Consider the following 19,894-nt stretch of genomic DNA (forward strand, 5'->3'; position numbering starts at 1 on the left):
GGCTTGATGTCCTCCTGCTGTCGGCAGCCTCACAGTCCCCCAGGGAGCCATGGGCTTCCACTGAGCAGCCTGACGGTGACTTGCTGTTCAGCTTACAGCAAGGAAAGACAGTTCCCATGCCTTTCACGTATGCTGACTGAAATGTGTTTCACATGGGTGCGAGGCAGGCACGATAGAGATATATAACGTTGGGCTGATTTAGTGGAAATGAAAATAACTAGACATATGTTAAGCACATTAAAAGTACTGATGCATATTGTGCCCTGCTTACTGTTACTTCTTCTTCTTTTTTTTTTTTAAGATTTTCGCAGATCCTCCCTCCATGCCCATGTGTAGAGTCATGGGGGAGAAGGGCAAATTTTAGAAAAATAGTGCAAATCTACTCTATGGTCAAGATAACATCCATAATGCTTAGAAGCCACATCCTGAGTAAGAGGGGAGCATTTGGTGGAGTTTTCATTGAGTGCAGTGCTGGATCAGATCCCCCTTGTCTGTGCCCCAGCATCAGCAGCCCAGAGTCCCTCACCAGTCCCAGACATCTTCAGAGGAAAAGGACAGGCAACAGCCACCTTAATCCAATTTCATCTAAGTATGTAATTAGGGCTGTACATCTGGGATCACTTTTTCTCCCCTTCAAAAGTTAAAAAGCTTTATGAACTAGAGGCAGGAAGAAGGGTTTGATCCAGCTTTGGGTGTTGAAAAATTCCTCTCATCTCAGCTCAGCCGCACAAGGCTCCAGAGGCTCGCACTCAACATTTGATGGCCCTGAGGGAAGCCAAAAACTTGTGCAGTCACCCCAGGGCTGTCTCATTATAACCACTTCTCTGCTGTGTGTGCACAGGATTTCTGTTTCTCCCTGGTATAATCTTCTGGCCTTCTTTTGCCAAGGTGGGACACTGAAGCAGTGAGCAGCTGCTCACCTGAGCATCCCACCAGGCTCAGATTTTGCCTTTCCCAGACACTGGTGTTACATTCTTCATGGGGCATGTTCCCATACAATGCTTTGTACAAAAAGGGGCATCTCTGCCCCTTGTGCCCCTGTTCGCTCTACACATATGACGAGGTTCAAAAGATGCTGGATATTTTCAGAGATAGCAGAATTACTCAAAATATAATATCTAATGTGAATACATTCCAGGAAGTTTGACAGTTCATACTTCAGGAGAGGACTTTTTTGGCCTAGTATTCACAGCTAGCTTGCGATCTGAGAATACTACTCAACATTTCTGCCTCTTTGTCAAAATTAATACAGATTAACAGTTATCTGAAGGTATGAAAATTGTGGAATGGTGCAAAGAGGCAAAGAGGAAGAACTGGGGAACATTATCCCTTGGATATACTGTTGAAATTCTGCAGGCAATTTATGTGATCCAAGAGCTTTACCACTTTCCTCCTATCCTTTCATAAGAGTATCTTTCGCCCCTTCCAGTGGGACAACACTAAGTCAACTGTGTGGCCAGATCAGCTGAGAGCCTGGAAACTCCTCAGGCAAAACACATGTGGGTGAGGACACAGTTGGATACGTGGAAGAAGTAGACACTTATCAATGGACTTCAGCACTTAAACATACCATTTACTACCAACAAGTAGGAGAGCACAGAGAGAAGGCAGAGGCTATTCCATGCCTGCTCACAGGTGTCTCCTCCTCAGAGCACAGAAGGCTGCTCAGGGCACACAAGGCTGTGTGGGAGCTGACATGGAGCTGATCACCTGTGGGTGAACTTGCACTGAGATCCTGGCACATGTGTCCTCGATTCACCATGGGTTCCGAATAAGCTGGGAAGATCAGTACATGATTGAATTTAAAAGATTACCAAGAAGAAAAACAATTAATTCTGACCCCCTTCTTAGGCCTTGCTTCATCAAATTGGCTGGGCCAGTCTCAGCCTTTACAGAGGCAAAAATACACTCCTCTAACTGCAGATTTTGAGCCAAACCCTCAGCTGGTATGACACTATTTTCAATGGAGCTGTGCTAATTTACAGCAGTCTTGTGTCTGACCTTCTTCTGGGGAACAATTCAATGTGAAGAGAATGAGGATTATAGGGGAGTAACCTCAGCCTTTCTTCTAATATAAATCATAGAGGAGCAAAGTTGGCAATTGACACTGGTCAGAGAAAGCTGATGAAATTGCACTCTGCAAGAATATGCCCTGCCATCAAGATAAAACTGATACTGCTGTTGTTCTGTGAAGAAGAAACCTGGGGGAGGGGAAGGAATTTCAACAATGCCAGTAAAAAACACAAGTTATTTTAACATTTTGGAACAGAGAAATCCCACTTTCCTTTTTGAAACAAAGTTTTGCTAGTATTTTTTTCCTAGTTCATGCTATATTTAGAATAAGAAAACTGTTAAAAAATCGGAAATCCAAAACCTATTGTAAGTATTTCAATGGATCCCAATTATATTTTTCTGTAGAATTTTCTGTCATAAAGAGCTTAACCTGGGAAGGGTTGATCATATTTGGAGCAGAACCAAATTCCCAAATCTTGAACTATTTCACAAAGCAAGCACTTCATTCGCTTCAACTGAACAAGTCAGAAAGCTTGCATTTTTTGCAGGAAAAAGGTGAATGCTTCCTGCTACTTCCTAACGGCTTTCTAGCCTTCCCAAACACTAAAGATGTCTGGCTTTGCTTGAGACTCAATGACCTCAGTCCCAGAGAAGTTACAAAGAAGCTTGTCTGAGCAACTTACATTTACCCACTTAAAAAATAAATAAATTCAAATGCACTAAGCAAAGGATTACAAAGTCAGATTTAGAGATAGACCCTGAAGAAACTTATTTGTAGATGGGCTTAAACTGTGGATAATAGTACTGACTCACCATTATGAACTGCTTTGAGGTCTAGGGATAAAAGGGTTTATGTTAGTACTAGGCATTATTACATTTTATTGTTAATTTCAAAAGCTAGAAAATTAATAACAAGCAGAAAAAAAAGTCTTTCAGTGAAATTAAGGACTTAACCTGATAAGAGATCCCAAATGTCAACACTCTGGCATTAGGACTGCCCCTCCAGTCCTTCTTACCTTGCTGGCCCTTTTTAAACTTCTTCAGTGTGGAATGGGTCAAAAAACTGCTGCCACTTGGACTTGAAAATTCATAGGGTTTTTCATAACCTATTTCCTCTGCTGTAGGTGTTGTCATGTATGACTTTGTTGCTTGTCACGCTGTCAGAGGGAGCCCCTACACACACTCTCAAACACACGTTTTTCCTACCATACTCACTCTATCCTTAACAGGTAGCACATACAGCACAAAAGGGGGAGAAACAAAAAAGTATTGGGAAATCCACATCTGGTTTGAATAATTCCCCCATTTAAATTTTTACTTAGAGAATTCCCATTGGTATCAAATAATTGAACTAAGTTATTTACAGCTGAAAATCCTGGTAGCACCATTCCTCTCTGGTTTCATGTGGTGGATCATCACACCTTGGCTCCTAAAGCCTCACCAGGGATTTGTGTTGCAGGCACTGCACAGCAAAAGGCAGATCCACGTTTCTCCCTGCCTCTTCCTCCTCCCATTGGCACACATTAAAAGATGCTGCCTTGCTTTCTCCCGCTCCTCTCCTTTATTAGGAGACATTGAACTTATAACAAATACACTTCACTTTGCAAAAAAGCAGTGTAATTAGCCTTGCTTTTTTTGGCCTGCATGTGTGTGGTAAAATGTCTAGTAATAGTTGGCAAGACTTCTGCAGGGAATGAGATTCCCATGGTTAGATCTAAAGCCCAAATACTTGGAACAAATTAACACCAGCCAAGAAAGTGAGGTTAATTACTGGAACACTTGGAAGAGGAGGTCTCCCCAGCTTGGAAAACTGCAATACACTATCTGCATGTATGGTATGTGGCCAACCAGGATCTCTTCCTCTCTTTCTCTCTCTTACTTGCTCTCTTTCCTTCTTTCCTTTTGTGTCCCAATTGCAGATAAATGTCAGAGCCACTGAGAACAAAGATTTCATTTTCCTGTGATCCGCTTCTCTATCAGGCCAGTGCCATCAATGGCCCTGCCCTGGAAGCTACTCAAAGCTGAGAAACACTGCCATCAGGGGCTGCCTCTCCTTCTGTCTATGTTTTCTCATTAGTGGTTTTGCGTTGTTGAAAGGCATCTTCATTGGAGGCCCAGTATTCCAGCAACATGCTGCTTTAATCTGGGGTGGGCACTGAGGCTTTCAAAAACACAGCCTACGACCCAACAGGAGAACAGTCGTCTTCCCTAATATGCTCTTTGGAGAGCAAATCTGTAAATCCTGTAGGCCCCTAAACATCTGCCTTTGGTAACATTTTAATGGGGAAAATTTGCCTAGTAACCACATTGCCGTTGACCTTTGATGCGTGAGGAATGTATACATGCACATGTCTGGGGGGAGCTGTGTCTGGGCAAAAACCTGTGAAATCAAGGTTGCAAAACCATGGAGGTGGAAGCTACGTAGGTCAGTTCAGTTACCTGTGCACCTTTAGGAGGGCTCCCTCATGTGTTTACTTTATTCATGACACAGCCTTCTGTGGTGTGAGAACAAGGCTTTTTTCTGTGGGATGGCTGCCTCACTCTGTGCTCAGGAGGGATACTGTTCATTACAGGAACAGCTATTCAAGATTTTGGTTTTTCTTCATTGTTCAGCTTGTGACCTCAAGCCTTACTGACTGCGCACTATTCAAATCCTCCTCTGAAAACAACATCATTTTGTTTTCTCATGGGCTTTTCTATAGCACTCATGACAATAGTATCAAAGTGTCTTGTAAAGATTAATTCATCTATTTTTGCTACAGCCCCAGGAGGCAAGTTGGTATTTTCTTCATTCTCCAAATGTTGAACTGAAAGCATAAACTCTGTCTATACAATCATGGGTGCAGTTTATGAAGCAGCTAAAGCCGTGGTGTCTTCTGAGGCCCCACGACTGTTTCAAACAGTGCCTGCATGGTCCATCAGGCTACATCTGGCTTCAGCATGTGCACTGCCTGACCCCCTGACCACGCTTGCAAACTTACAAAATTGAATCTAGTCTTGAAGGCAGCCTCAGGGCCTTTGACAGTATAGACATAGCCATATGGTCAACAGTGTGTCTACAAGATCCGTGGTAAGCATTAATTTTAAATCCTGTCATTGAGATGCCTAGGTCTTGATTTTTCCTCTTGCTTGTCATTAGCCAGCACTGCAGATGTTCATAGCAGAGCTCCTGCCAACCTCAGTCCCAGCTGAGACCCCAGAAAATGAGAAGATACATCTAGGAACCTTCAGCAAACAATTCAATGTAGGCAGCGTGGCCTAGCCTCCACAAGGCCAAAACCTCTGCTCTCACAACTCCCTCAGGTACAGTGCCAGCCTTCCCATTGCCAATTCTGCTCCAGCCATCTCCTTCTTGCTGTCTCCTGCAGGAGACCAGGGGCTGGTAGCCTCCACTGTTTGGTGGAACATAGCAGGAGACCTGTGGAAAAGAGGCTTCAAGAATGTAACACATGATATGCCCAAAAGGGTGGGATTAATACTGCGCATGAAGACCTAATCCAGGTATTTCCTGACTTTCGAGTGATCAAATAGAAAATGTTGATAATGTTCCCTTAGGACAGGGATGCCTTATCTCCTATGTTTTAAAATAAACTAGGGGACAGCATAAGCATGTCAATGTAGCCATACCGTGAACATCTACAGGGTTTGCCATCAAGATGGCAACTTTCTAGTGCGTGCTGCTGTGTCAGGAGTTAAGCCAGCAGATGTAACAGATCCTCTCCACGTGGTTTTTCTAAGTACTATAACTTGGCCAAATATGAGTAGTTTTTCACAGGGACACACAAAGCCCATCCCCAACACAAAAGCCACCTCTTCTGCCAAGCGTCTGATTGCACTTCCAAAGCACAGGGGTTCTAGGGCTTTCCAAATAAAAGGTTGTAAAAAAAAAGGAAAAAGCAACAAGGCAAACAATGCGTTTTTCCAGGCTTCTTCTCAGAAACACTATGTCATGTTGGCTGAAATTTCTGTAAATAATTCATTTTGAGGCAAACACCCTGTACCTAAAATTTAAGACCAAACAGTTGAAGCTGTTAAAGTCACAAATAAGTGAAAGACACTATAACTAAAAATGTTAGTCAAACTTATTAATAAGCAGTTTTGCAGCTCTATGTGGTGCATTATGTGAGCATTTGCACATATTCAATATGGGCTGATACATCAGGCTGACTTTTAAAGTTGTTCTGAGAGTCCTGCCCTGAGAAACAGACCCACACTGACTGCTTGCTGTGCCATTTAGAAAAGAACATTAGAAAATGGACAGAAAGAGGAGACAAAATACACTGCAGTGACAAGAAATCAATCAGTGCAGTCTGTATAGACCAGAAGGGCTCTCTTCTTCTGCCAACCCAGCCTCTGGGGCTTTCCAGATTCTTAGACTAAGGGGTCAAGCAAAACATGCAAATGAGGGGTTGAAAGTGAGGAATTCATCTAGGCCAGCCCTCATATCTAAACCAGGATTGAACCAACTTATTCTTGACCAACTGCCATCTAACTTTTTCTTCCAGCACTTCAAGAAGTGGATTCCCAGTACCCCCAGCCTCTCTCAGAGCTTTACTGAAAGTACTTAGAATAGTTTCATTCAATTTCAAACAACCTTTTCACTGCAAACTGAACCCATTATTTCTACTTCTGCGCAGTGTAACAGAGAGCATGAAAGATCACTGTCCTTTCCAGAAGCAGCTTAACAGACTGGAGGATTTTTATATTGTCCCCACTATTCTCTCTTTTCCAGACATTCATGGAATTCCTTTACCTTTCCTGGAAGTTGTGCTTTCTAACTGTTATTATTCTGAGCTCTCTTCACTACATCTTTCCTGAAGTGCAATACCTAATACAAGAGAGTCTTCCATATGGGTGTAAAGAAAAAGTCATATCTAAGCAACCCATCTGCTTACGGCACATCCATGTCTCTCAGCTAATGCTGTGTAACCAAACTGCTTGACATGCATAGTAGAATCCCAATTCAAGAGTAGTAAACAACTTAATTTTACAGCTAAATTCATGTAACCCAGCATTTAGGATGACCCAGAATAAGGTGAGACCTTATGCTAAAAGTCTTACAAAGATTTGCCTGGTACTCGGACCACAAAGTCAGAGTACAACAGGGTAATTACCTTGCATAAAACGCTCATTTTACCACATTGCAAAATCAGGTTGGTGGGTGGTTTTTTTGCTGTGCAACTGCATCATGTTGTTGACTAACGTCTTGGGATTTTTTTAACCCCATTTGTGCTGTATTCAGCCTGGTCATGCTTTTCTGTTCACACTGAAGGATATCTGAGAGCTTTCTTGATCCAAGGTATGCCAGAGACACAGGTTTTATTTGAATCCACCAGACCAGTTACTAGGTTTCTTTACCTGAAACATCTTGTACAAAAATAGGACTTACTATGTTTCTCAAGCCAATACATCATGGAGTAAGGGCGCGCAGTTATCAGAAATATGTCCATAGGAGTATCTGGGTACCTGACATTCCTTCCACAACACACAAAGTATACCTGTGGTGCCAGAAACGGCCAGCTAGTAATGAGATGTACTACTTTACATTCCTGTTTAGCCAGGCTTCCAGGTGAATGGGACACCTACCTCTCCTCAGCAAAGCACATATTGCTCATTAAACCCAGCTTTCTTACTGTCCTAGAACTTTAAATCACTCCCCTGCTAAGATCTGTCTGTATGTTCTCTTTGCTTTTTTGACTGTACTTTAAAACCACATTTATCTTGCCAGCATTTGCAGAGCACATAAGCAGCATCATATGTCCAGAGGATGTTCTGTGCCCTCTGTGATAATCCAGAATCTCCTAACTGTGCAGATGTGCACATGGGCATATGACCCTGCAGTCTCCTGTTAAAGAAAATACATATTTCTGAGCCCTGTCAGGTTTAGTGAACCCATCACACAGTACAGGAGTTTTGAAAGTTCACAGAACAGCAAAGATCACTGTGTTTATGCATGGAACAGAAGGAAAGAGATGCAGGTACAACACTAAAGTAAATGTGGCCATTTACCAGCTTGTTTTCATACCCCTCTAATGAGGTGTTGAGGAAGGTGTAGGTCACACAACAGAAATCAGCATCCACATGTGTTCTTTGCGTAATCGTCGCCCTTGTGTTAAGGTTGTGCTCCATAGGAAAGAGTGATACAAATGTGCCCAGACTTGCAATTGCTACCCATAGAGACAGCCATCCCAGGGTCTGGGCACACTCAGAGACTGCAGGTGTGGGCACATCCCAGAAAAAGGGGGGGAAAATGGTTCTTTCCTACCCTTTGAATGCTATATCAACAGTCATCACAGGTCATCTGTATGGCTGTGTGTGCTCATGGAATGGCTTGCATTAAGGCAGGGTGAGAAAACCTCTGACCAAGCTGCAAGTGTGATCTCCTCTTGGCGAAGTGAGGGCGGGAGTAGGAGCTGTGAACTGGGACTGTGGAGGTAAGCTCACCAAGGCACACAGAGGAAAGCACTGTAAGAATGCTGAGCTCTCTGATACTAGTATTACTCCATACCACTTAGTGGAAGGAAGTGTGTACGATAAATACATATTGCAAAAGAGGGTTTATTTCCTTAAAAAATCATTTCACTCCATTCTCCAAGGTGTTGCTCAAAGCAAATATAATTTTATTGCTGCCAGTTTAGAGGAGCTGAGGCTGTTATTCCAGGGATGGTGGGAGGCAGCTGTATTTGGCTCATTTCATCTCTTGCATATGGAGAAAATTTTGTTATTAGACTCTCTCGAAGTTGAAATTTATTTCCCTGAACCCCGACTTCCAGCTGTGAGAAACAGAGACTTCCAGAACTGGTGGCAAATGAGGACTACATGTATCCTTAGCTCAAGCACATCAAGGTCTTGACAGCTGTTCTTGGATTGAATTTGTGTTTTCTTGCATAAAGACAAAAAACCTGTTTCTTGTGTGTGCTTATGGATTGATTTGTCTTAGGGAAGGGTGAGAAACCCTCTGGCCATGAGTGTGAGCTCTGGTTGAGCTCCCTTTCTCTCAGATAGGAAATACCCTAGCTCTGTTTGGAACCCACTGTCCACATGTTCTTTTGTTCATAAGTTCTGTCAAACTTGAAAAAAGCGTAACTCAGCCTTCAGTACACCTGCGAGTGACCCTTCCTTAGGAAATTTTCCTTAGGATCTCCACAACCCTTTTGAGAGCCTGCAAACATCTTTTCTTAATAACTGCATTGCATCATGAGGAGCAATATGCATTAGTACCAATTTGCTCTTCATCCAAGATGTCAGACGTAGCTTTTCAAAGATGCTTCAGTTAAGCCCCATAATCTCTCCAACAGAGCAGTTGGTACTGTTATCCTCTGAAGATGATGGACCCAAGGTGCAGAAAGATGAAGTAACTTGCCCACAGCCGCACAATATATCAGTCACAAAGCTGCAAGCAGAGCCCAAGAAGCCCAGCTCCCAATCTTAAGTGTTAACCACTAGACTGTGATCTGTGCAATACCAAAAAGAGCAGGAAGGACCAAGAGACAGCTACATAACATGAGGAATTAATTCCATGGGAGGATATGGGAGAGGCAAAGGAGCAAATCTTAGTCAGCACAGGCTCTGCAATGATTGCTGCCTTACTGTTCATGGGTAGCAGAATCATGTCTTCCAGTCTCTCATCTGTCCTGGATCTCACTGATCTTCTCTCTCTTTTTCATTTTTCCTGTCTATCCTTGTCTTCCCACAACCTTTCCAGATGTCTTTTCACATCTTTAAAAAGAGAATCTTGTCTTTTACCCAGTTCTTTCTTGAAACTCATTGGGAAGAGCTCTAAAATGCCTGTGGCTCTCCACAGTCTTAAGGCAACACAGCTCACCTGGAAATGTCACAGTCTCTGGGAAGCCAAGCACTTCACCACTGTGGATTTAAATCCCAGCATGAGCCCCCATAGAATTTATGCAGTACCATATAATAAAACTGAACACTATCTTGTACCTATCAGCTGTTTTGTACAGATAATTTTCATCAGAAATTAATTTCTCTTTAGATTCCTAGTCTAAAGAAATTTAGGGTCTGGCATCAGTTTTTTCTACTCTGCAGAAATCTCAGGAGGATTTCCAGAAGCTACATATCACTGTATATCTATAAGATTCTGGAAATTCACCATACGGCAAAGGGGAGCAACATATATGACGTGGCACCAGGAGAAGGACACATTTTTCAGGTTTTTCAAGAGAAGTCTCCTAGAAATATTTCCAGGATGCGAAGCTAGACTGCCACTAAGCAAATGAAATTTGAATGCAAGTGAGATGGCCAGTAAAAGTGGAAAGCATGTTGCAAACTGTAAATCTGAATGACCAAACCTCTGCAGCCCTGAATGGACTCTGAACTTCAGAATCAAAGTCCTTTTCAAGATAGACATTACTGTCAGGAAAAGTAAGCAAAAGGCTCAGAATGGGTCTCTAGTCTGTATTTAGAGTGAAAAATACTAAGTGGAGTCTACCAACCTTTTTTTTCCAACAGAATTCTGATATAAATCATTAACTTATGCAAATAGGACTTTTCAAAATCATAGGAAAAAAAAGGTTTCCCTTTATAAGGCGCAACCACATTTTGTCAGGAAAAACCCCACAACTTAATCTTTTTAGAAATGATATTAATAATAGTAAACTATGCCATAACAGAGAACAGCGCATAGAACTCGTAAACAACATTTCTCCTGAGAAACAGGACTATCAACAGCATGCAGAATGGTGAGATAAAAAGCTGTACTGTATTTATTTTCCTTATTGGTCCTACAGTGGTGAGTTTTGCAGGCCGCCCCTTGAAGCACTGCTGATCCCATGGAGTCAGCATTCCTGGTTTGTTGCTTCTGGGAGCAAAGCAATGCAGTGAGTCAGCAATTGCAGGGTTAACTGACAGTGGTACCTCTGGTGAGTCCAGGATGCTTAGGGAATTGAATTCCAGGACTAGATAGTTTTGATGGTGCTGTTTCTAATGGAGCTACTGCAGCGATGCCATTTATCAATGGTTTTCATTTCTCAGGAGAGGAGGTATAAACTGTATATGGCTACAAATTGCCCATACACTTCCATACAGATTCAGGTGGCCAGAGATCCTGCTGCCTGCTGAGTTAAATGGAGTTTTCGACAATAGGAAAGTGAAGTGTGGCCACCTGGTATTCATCAATCCTCTTACCATTTCATGAGTGTCCATTAGAAACCTATATGCATTATTCCTGCATTTCGATTGTTCGAAAAATTAGCTGTTAACCATCAGGAAATGACATGTTCCCCCAGCACAGTCACTCAGACCCATTACAGGCCCTGTTCTAAGTCCTCTTCTTACTGAACACAATTTACAGGAGGTTCACCATAATCTCTTTAAAATTAGATTCTTGTTCTTTTTTAAAGCCATTCAGATTGTTACTTAAACAAAATCTTTTTGTCTGGTTGCAGAGAGAATGAGAAGCTGACACCAGGGTGGGTGATGTGGTACTGTGCATGACTCCAGTAGAGCTGGCTCACAATCTGGGGTGCAAAATAGTTTTTTAGCAGAAGTGGCTGATTTACAAAGAGCATTTTTCACATGTGGGTTCTCATGTCTGGTGACAGCTGGGAAGAGACAGGAAGAAGTTCAAGGAAAGAAAGGCCCATAGCCCCAACGGTTGCAAATCTTCAGATCCTCTTTGTCCCCCTTTGGACAGAGTGGGATGGGGCCCCTTTGCCTACATGAGGGGCATGTGGCTACCGCCCCTGCTGACAGCCTGCCTGCAGTCTCTGCTGGCGAAGCTGTTAGATGTCAAAGAAATATTCATTAGAAAAGTGAGAGATGGAGCTGCAGCCCCATGATTAAGAAAGGATTTAAATCCACAATATGTGAGCACTTTGTCACCAGGCTTACTGAAAATGTTTGGTTGTTTTCCTCTGTTTCTGAGAGGGAGAGCAAAAGGGAAGAGGTGGACAAGGATTTTGGAAAAAAACATTTATGAGACTTGCTTTTCATTTGGCTGTGCAAAAGCAAAGCCCATTTTTAAAGCTCTGAAACATTTTGGTTTCAAGAGATGCTCTCAGTCTAAAGTTTTTGATTCCTGCCTATTTCTTACCTTAGGGGGATTGTCAGTGGCAGGAATTCTGCCTTCAGCTATCCCTGTGCAAAACTGCATATAAGAGTTGCCCTAGGAAAGTTGGAGACTACATAATGGGACTGCAGTCCCATTATGGGATATACATCCCACACGTGGGTGCTTGTCTTCAGTCTTCAAGAAACACTCATTGGCTGGTCTTGGGCCCCTTCTCAAACACCGTGGGGAGAGCAGATTAACTGATTTCAGGAAACTGACACTGAGCTCTGAGTAGAAACCAGGATTGTATCTGGGCAGTACATGTTCAGAAGGAGGAAAAGGGCAACCAGAAAACTTGGGCACTTTAGGGGTATCAGAAAGATATGGTTGAGGTCCAAGACAGGTGTAGAAACAGAGCTCCCACCCTCATAATTGTTCATAACCCAGAAGAGTACAATGCCCATGAGACTTCATTGCAGAGGCACTGTTTGCATTTCAAAGGAAACACTGAAAAATCCTAAACAGGAAACACTGAAAAATCCTAAACAGTAACATGTCTATTTAGAGCAAAATCTGCTTTACCACCCTTCTCTATCTAGTCATTGCCCTTCTGAAACTCATTTGCTATGAATTACTCCAGAAAACATTGTCCCAACAGCAGACTAGTAGAAGCCAGGGTGGAAAAAAAAGCTTAATTTCAAGCTGTAATGAGAGGATGCTGAAGGCAACACTTCAACAGTCAGATGTATCAAGCACTGGAAAGTCTCTCAGGAGAAGCAATGGAAATAATATTGCTTCAATCATAGAGACAGCACTGGGAAATGCACACTAGGCAGAAATTTTGCCTTAGCTAGTGTTGGTTATCAAAAGGCAGGAAGCCACTTCTCACGCCAGTGAAAGCAGGCAGCCTGTGGCAGGGGGAAACCAATTCCCCACAGAAATCCAAACTTTAGTTTGGTCTCACATACTGCAGGTGGAGATAAGAACTCACTACTCTGGGAGAGCTATGGGTGATGCTGGTGTGACGCTCAGCTGCCCCACTGCCAGACACCCACTGGCTGCTCAGCCCATGCTGGATTACACAAGCCTGGCCTCCCACCTTCAGCTGTACTTTCTTTTTTTCCAAGTAAATTTAATCAGCAGTTTACTCGCATCCTTAACTCACTTCATGTGAACCTAATTTCCAGCTCTGATAGTTATTTTTAAAAAGGAATTCTTTTAAATGCAGTGGGGTTTGAGGACGAAAGAAGGAGGAGGGAAAATTCAATTAACATCGCTTCCAGTGTTTCCATATTTCTGGGGTGTATGAGCAAAGCCATTTGAGGCATTAGAGAACTTATTTAGATTTGGGCTGTACCTTGCCTGACAGATCATGTAACTAGGCTTTTGGATTTTTGAACCTTATCCAGTAGGAAGGATGGTTTCTGCACTCCACCAGTGCAGAGCAATGCCCGTAGGAGCCCCTGATGGCAGGGACAGTTTTGTAGCATTGCCAGGGCCAACATGCATGAGAAGGTGTTACAGCCTGGGATTGCTAATAGGTATTTAAGAAAATACAGAAACAAGGAGGTATGGACTAAGCCTATTTAAAAATGGAAAAGAGCTATGGAAAATGAATGGATCTTATGGAAAATAAGCTTTTCTCCCTTAAGCTCCAAAGCAAGATTGCCCTTCAAGGATTTTTCTTGTTTTTTACATCAGAAAGCATAGCTACTTTTAAATTCCCTGCTCAATGGTAAGGAATAGGAAGTGTCAGTAAGGACAACAGAATGCCATAAAATAAAAATCTATAGTTTAATTTTTTTTATTCATTTGTAAAGTGCTTCAGTTTTAAAAATTTAGAGTCAAGTAAAGTAATTCTAAAATAAAACTATTATATTCTCATTTTAATTGAAGGTCTAGTTACAATTTGCAGCAAGTAAAAAAATTCCTTTTGTAGTCTTTCTCTTTTTTTTTTTTAATGGAACAAAAGAGTGAACCAAATGGTTTTTAAGTATTCTTGAAGGAGAGCATTAATTTGCATCCAATTATTTAACCAACCAAGAGCATGAGTTCCTAATATTACGTGATCACCAACTTAACCAATCCTTTCTTTGGCAGAGAAAAACTTCTCTGGGTATGGCCCAGGAGACAGGAGTCAGAGAATTACTTATTCCATTTGCTTAATTAATCCTGACCAGTTTCTGATGTCTTTTCCATTTATCAACATGTCCAAATGTTTTTCCCTGACAAAAAATCAAAAATAAAAATGTGATGAATGCCAAACAGATAAACCATACGAATCAGATGTACGTCAGTATTTTGGTGGCCATCCCAAGAAAACCTGTGCAAATCCCCACAACTACATACTTTATACAATGAAGTCTAATATGTGGAAGTTTATACCTTTTACTCATTTTCTGTCTTTCAGAAAGATATTCAGTTCTTCCTGATGATCCAAACTTCAATCCTTAAAAAAATGTGTAGCTGTTCAATGGATGACAGTTTCAAAACCATGGCTCTTGCTCTCCTCATTCCCAGGACCTCTCTGTCTGCAGGTGACAAAATTATAGTTTTCTCAAACAACACCTTTATTTGGTTTGGTTTTTTTCCCTAGATTTTCTGTATGAGTTACCAATTCAGTAAAATTGAGGAGTATTTTAAAAAAACAACCATTTGATGCATTTCAGCCATATAAAAGAGACTTTTTTGGTGTATCTCTACTTTTGGACTTGAAATCTGTGAATTCTTTTCTCCAAGGTTTTTTGTGTTTTTTTTTTTTTCTTTTCAATCTGTACATGCTCAGGAGAAACAAGAGATTGCCTTTTCCTCCATGTCTGGAGATCTTAGTAAGAAACCTGGCTGGAGCTGTCTGAGCTGTGATGGGTTTAGATGTGATTTTCAAGTTAGTCCCAAACATTTCTGCCCTCCAGGAGAAGAGAGCTGCCAGCAAGCAGGCATTTTTCAGGGGAAGGCCACAGACAAAGCATTCCCCAGTAGCACTTCCTGTCTTAGCACAAACAGTCCTGGTAGTGGGACATGGCAGCAGCTGGCACAGCAATGCAGTCTTCCCCACCACCTTCACTTTAGTGGAGATGTTTCCAGAATGCTCTGTACTTTCCTTTCCTTTCTTTCCTCTTTCTCTAGTAGTGCCTCTGCTGAATCTTTCCCTGATACTTTGTTGGCTCATTCCTTAAGGCATGTGGCTCCTTAATGATCCTACACACTGCTATTGAAACTTTCCTCATAAAGTCACTATTGTCATGATCACTTCAATCATGATTTTTTTGCCCTTCTTTCTCTCACTAACTTGCCTCTGCTTGGTTACTCCAGCAATAGACTCTTTAGTTTTCGCTCCCTGTCACAGACTACTAGCACCTTCCTGCTGTCATCTGCAGTTGGAAGAACAACCTGATCATGGAAGATGTCCTCTGTACTTTGATGTGAGACTTTTCCTGTAAATCCTGAGTGAAGAAATTTGCTCTTGCTGGTCAACAACTTATCCAAATGAAGTACTTTCCATGCAAGAATTGATGATGCTCAGTAATTCCTTCTGTCTTCTCTCCTGCTCAGAAATCTGTTTACTGACAAGTGATAACAGTCCAGTTTCCGCAGCTAGACCTGTCTAAAAAGTGTTTTCCTTTTGCTTGTCTTCCTATGCTAGAAAGCTTTGGAGGCCGTACCACTACGTTAAGATGCTTTGACAGTGTGTGCAAATGAAGGGAAGAGCAGTGCAAATGCAGAAGCTGCCCCTGCAGTGTGGAGGTGGCTTGGCAATTCAACTACAGCACCATTATCAGTGTCCATTCTCCCCTTGGACATTTTGGCCCTTGGTGACACAAAGCACTTTACAGATAATGGCAAATTAACCTTTATAGCCTTAGCCAAAGAGGGACAAGATTCGTCCCCACAGTACACTTGGAAAAACTGAGACATCCAGCAACAAAATAACTTTGCTGGGCAACCCTGTGGTAAATCAAAGGAAAAAAAGAATGAAAAACTTCACTCTCAACCTCATGATCTAGTCATGAGCTATTATCTTCCATTACTCAAAGAAAATAAGTGCATTATTCTGGATGACATGCCTACTGGTCTCCAGATTTTGTTTTACTGTCCTCTTTGCCTCCTAAGCCTCACCAAAGTCAAAGGTTCTCAGTGGACATTTTGAGAAAACATGGGGCAGGAGAGGAATGGAGCAGGGTGGCATTAAGTTTTATCACCCCCTAAACTGCAATACTTTCCTTTGCGTGCTCTGTTTCTTATTCACACAGCTATAAAATTTGCCACATCCGGGCGAGAACATCCCTCCAGTCAACCAGGCGGTGTTTACGAACTGGAAAAGGCGTTCTCTCGCTCCTCACTGTAGGGGTGAGACAGAAACGTTAACAAGTCACTTGTGGTTTTCTCTTTCCAGGTTGGGCAATCAGACCTCTCTTAACACCACAAGAGGGGACATAACAATTTAGGGACATTTTATACCTCTGAAGATTTGCAATCAGCAAATTGTCTGGAACGTGTTTGATTTCCCCACCCACCTCCCCTCCATGGTGTCCCACCACAGAGCCTCTTGCTAGGGACATCTTGATGTTTGTGGTCTCACAGATTCGTTGCTCAAGCCAAACGCATTTCTTGTAGTGCTGGTTCTCAGCCGAGCTTGCTTTACATCATAAATGTAAAAATGTTTCTTTTATAAAAAATAAAAATAAATTAAACAAAGAAAAAGACGAAACACACAACCAACCTATAAACAGAACATAAAAGCTGTTTAATGGAGTGCATAATGAAGCAGAGAGGAAACAGACTCACATTGATTTTCCCTGACATTTCACCTATTAAATTAAAAGCTTCTTAAGGAGGAGTCTGAAGTTTTTTTCAGTTAAGTTCTGTAATGAATAACAAAAACATTATTGTCCCCAGCAAGGGGGACTGAGGCTGCATGATAGGCAAGTCAAGAAGAAATAAAGCCTGAGTACAAAGACCCCCAGGAAAATGTCCCTCCCCCTTTCAGATACCCCTCATGCCAGTCTGGAGGCAGACCAGAAGAGATTCTGAAGGAAAATCAGGTCCCAGAAAACCATATCTTTGAGACCAAATGAGAAAGTGAGACCTTGGGCCTGGTAACCGAGCTTTGACGGTTCTGCCACAGCTTTGGGCAAGCTGCTCAGACTCCCAGCTACTTGATCCTGTTCTCTGCACAACAGGAGCAGCAGTGTTGACCACTACTAACCCACCTACTGATGTTACTGGAAAGATTAATTAATCTCTCAGGCTCTATTGAAGGCAGTGTTCACGCCAAGAATTCATCTGGAAGTCCTCATGCAGTAGTTGGGAAAAACTATAAAGTACACCACGTAGCTGGAAACTGGGGAGTAAAGGGCTGCCCATGCTGCGCCAGGGAGACACTTAATGAGGGACAAGATTAAAAAAATAGCAGCACAGCAGGAAAGTGAAAAAACAATGTAGGATTCATTCCTTCAGGCACAAAGACTATTTTTAACGTAAACTAGGCCTCACAAGTCAGTATTTGCTCCTCTCTCAGGGAGGCAGGAGGACACCCCAGTGCGAGGGTCTGTGTGGCTGAGCACACGGCTGCCCGGCGAGGTCAGAGCAAGGACGTGAGTCCTACATATTGACAGTGACAATGCCATTGTCAGTCCCGCAGTTTCTACCAGGACAGACATCCCAGAGCAGAGCAAGGGGCTGGTGTCACTCACAGAGCCATGGCACGGCAGGCCCAGCAGACTGGCCACCCAGCAAACTCCTCGTCGTTATGTGGGCCAACTGGACAGCTGTATTAGGACACACTTTTTTACACTCCAAAATAGGTGGAAATTTTGAAGAGGCCCTTAGTTTCCATGCAGACATTGAACCCTGTCATTCCCAGGGCAGTCCAGCATGCTGGGGGTTGTCTCAGGGCCCATACCACACCACAGCATCTGCTCTGCAGTCACTTGGCATGGTCCTTCCCTGGTTTGTCTCTGGTATGAACGCTCAGGAGCAGCTGCACTGTGCTTTGAATTATGAGCTTTGAATTATCAGCAGGTCAGAGGAGCCAGAGCAAAGCCTTCAACATAAGCTATATTGGTTTTGTTTCTAATGGAAGGTGGGGATTTTCCAAGTGAATGTTTTTAAAGAAAAGGAAAAAGACTTTTCAATCATAATTCCTCTAAATAGAACAAAGGTCCCACTGCTGTTAGCAGTGCCATGTCCTTAAGGTGTCAACATGCCTTGGTAGCTGTGTTTGTAACTGAAAAGATGTTCAACTTTGAAGTGATGACTTAGCAAGTTCTCTTTCCTTGGGTGTGCCACTCACGTGAGTGACGCAACAAAGGGCAAGAAATTCCTCTTGTGAGATTTGTGATCTTCAGGGTCTGGAAGCACCACACAAAGTCTTGCTTGAAAGGATTTTTTTCACAAAAATAGAAGTTCTTCTCTAAACCACACACAAAGCAAACCAAGGCATAGAAGACTGATGGGAACATCAGCTGAACTAACTCTTCAATGTGTTGTGGTGACTCACACAATTGTAAGAAAGCACCTGCATGCCTCAGAAACCATCCACTGCAGTAATACTGCTCTTCTGGTTTGCCACGTACAGGCGACCAATTTGAGTCGTTCTGACTAAATAATGTCAGAACGCTGTAAATCAGTAAACTTCATGAAAAGATGAAGCAAAGAATTGTTCTGGAAAGCTTGTTGTGTCACCAGACAGCACCAGATTTCCTCAAAGACATGTTCCTGCACTTCTGCAGACCTCGGTGGCCCAGCAGTGCAAGGCACACAGGCTGTGCCACCGCTCCTCCACACACCACGTGTGACATCATGCAGGTAGGCAGGGATGCTGCCGCCAGCCTGGATGCCAGGAGCAGCACTGAGTGGGGGCAAGGCAGGGACTGATGCCCCTGGGGTCTCTCACAGCAAGCCCACCCGCTGGAGCGTGGGTTTCGCTGCCAGACCCCACGTGCACTGCAATTGCCAACATGTCCCACCGGTTGCCAAGGGCTTGCCAGCCCTGGCAGGGAGGCACGTCATGCCACGGCATGGCACAGAGCGGGGGCTGGAGTGCTCAGCTATGTGACCAGGTCACCGCTTTGTTTGGTTTCACATAACTTCTTGAACTTATTAGGAGGCTGGGGAAAGGAGACATTGTTTTGCTTTGGCTGTGAGGTTTTGGATGCTTTGCTTCCAGGCCTCCATCCCAGTGATCCCAGCGATGAGGACAGATTGAGGGAAGATTAAGTCAATGCCTTAGGAAATTTACAGCTGGAGCCTGGAAGAGAAGGCTGTCTTCTTGGGAGAAAAAAAGAAAAGTGTTAGTAATGCAAATCAGAATACGTATACATGTGTGTATATATGCACACACAAAACCATGGTTTTTTGCACTTCTGTGTAGTTATGTCTCTAAACATTTATTTCTGTATTTCTCTATTTTAAGTTTCAGGTAGACAGAGGCAATTGAAGAGTTTTCCTCCCACGCACACCCCGCTAGCTATAATGGGGGAATAGCACCACTGTAATTAAAGATCAAGATTTACAGTTATGCAGAAAGTTTTTCTAAGTGCTTCAAAAATCCACGTGCTTATTCAGACTTTAGTGAGAATTGCTTGCCTCGAGGGTTCCTGGGAAAGAGCTCCGGCACAGCCTCCTCTGTCTTTGAATAAGCAGATACCCCACAGCAGCAGCAGTGTTGCATTCTTCTTGCAGAGTGCATTCTTCTTGCAGAGTGCACTCTTCTGCACAGCTGTGGCTCATACTTCCTCTTTGCTCCTTTTCACCAGCTCACTCATATTGGATTCAGGTGGAATTTGATCATCTTCAATACCCCATTTTTAAAAAAGGAGTATATGTTGTAAGAGTTTTTTGAGTTATAAACAGAACCACCAGCCAAGG

This window comes from Lichenostomus cassidix, chromosome 5, assembly GCF_008360975.1.
Source record: "Lichenostomus cassidix isolate B80296 chromosome 5, HeHo_3.0, whole genome shotgun sequence".
Lineage (NCBI taxonomy): Eukaryota > Metazoa > Chordata > Aves > Passeriformes > Meliphagidae > Lichenostomus > Lichenostomus cassidix.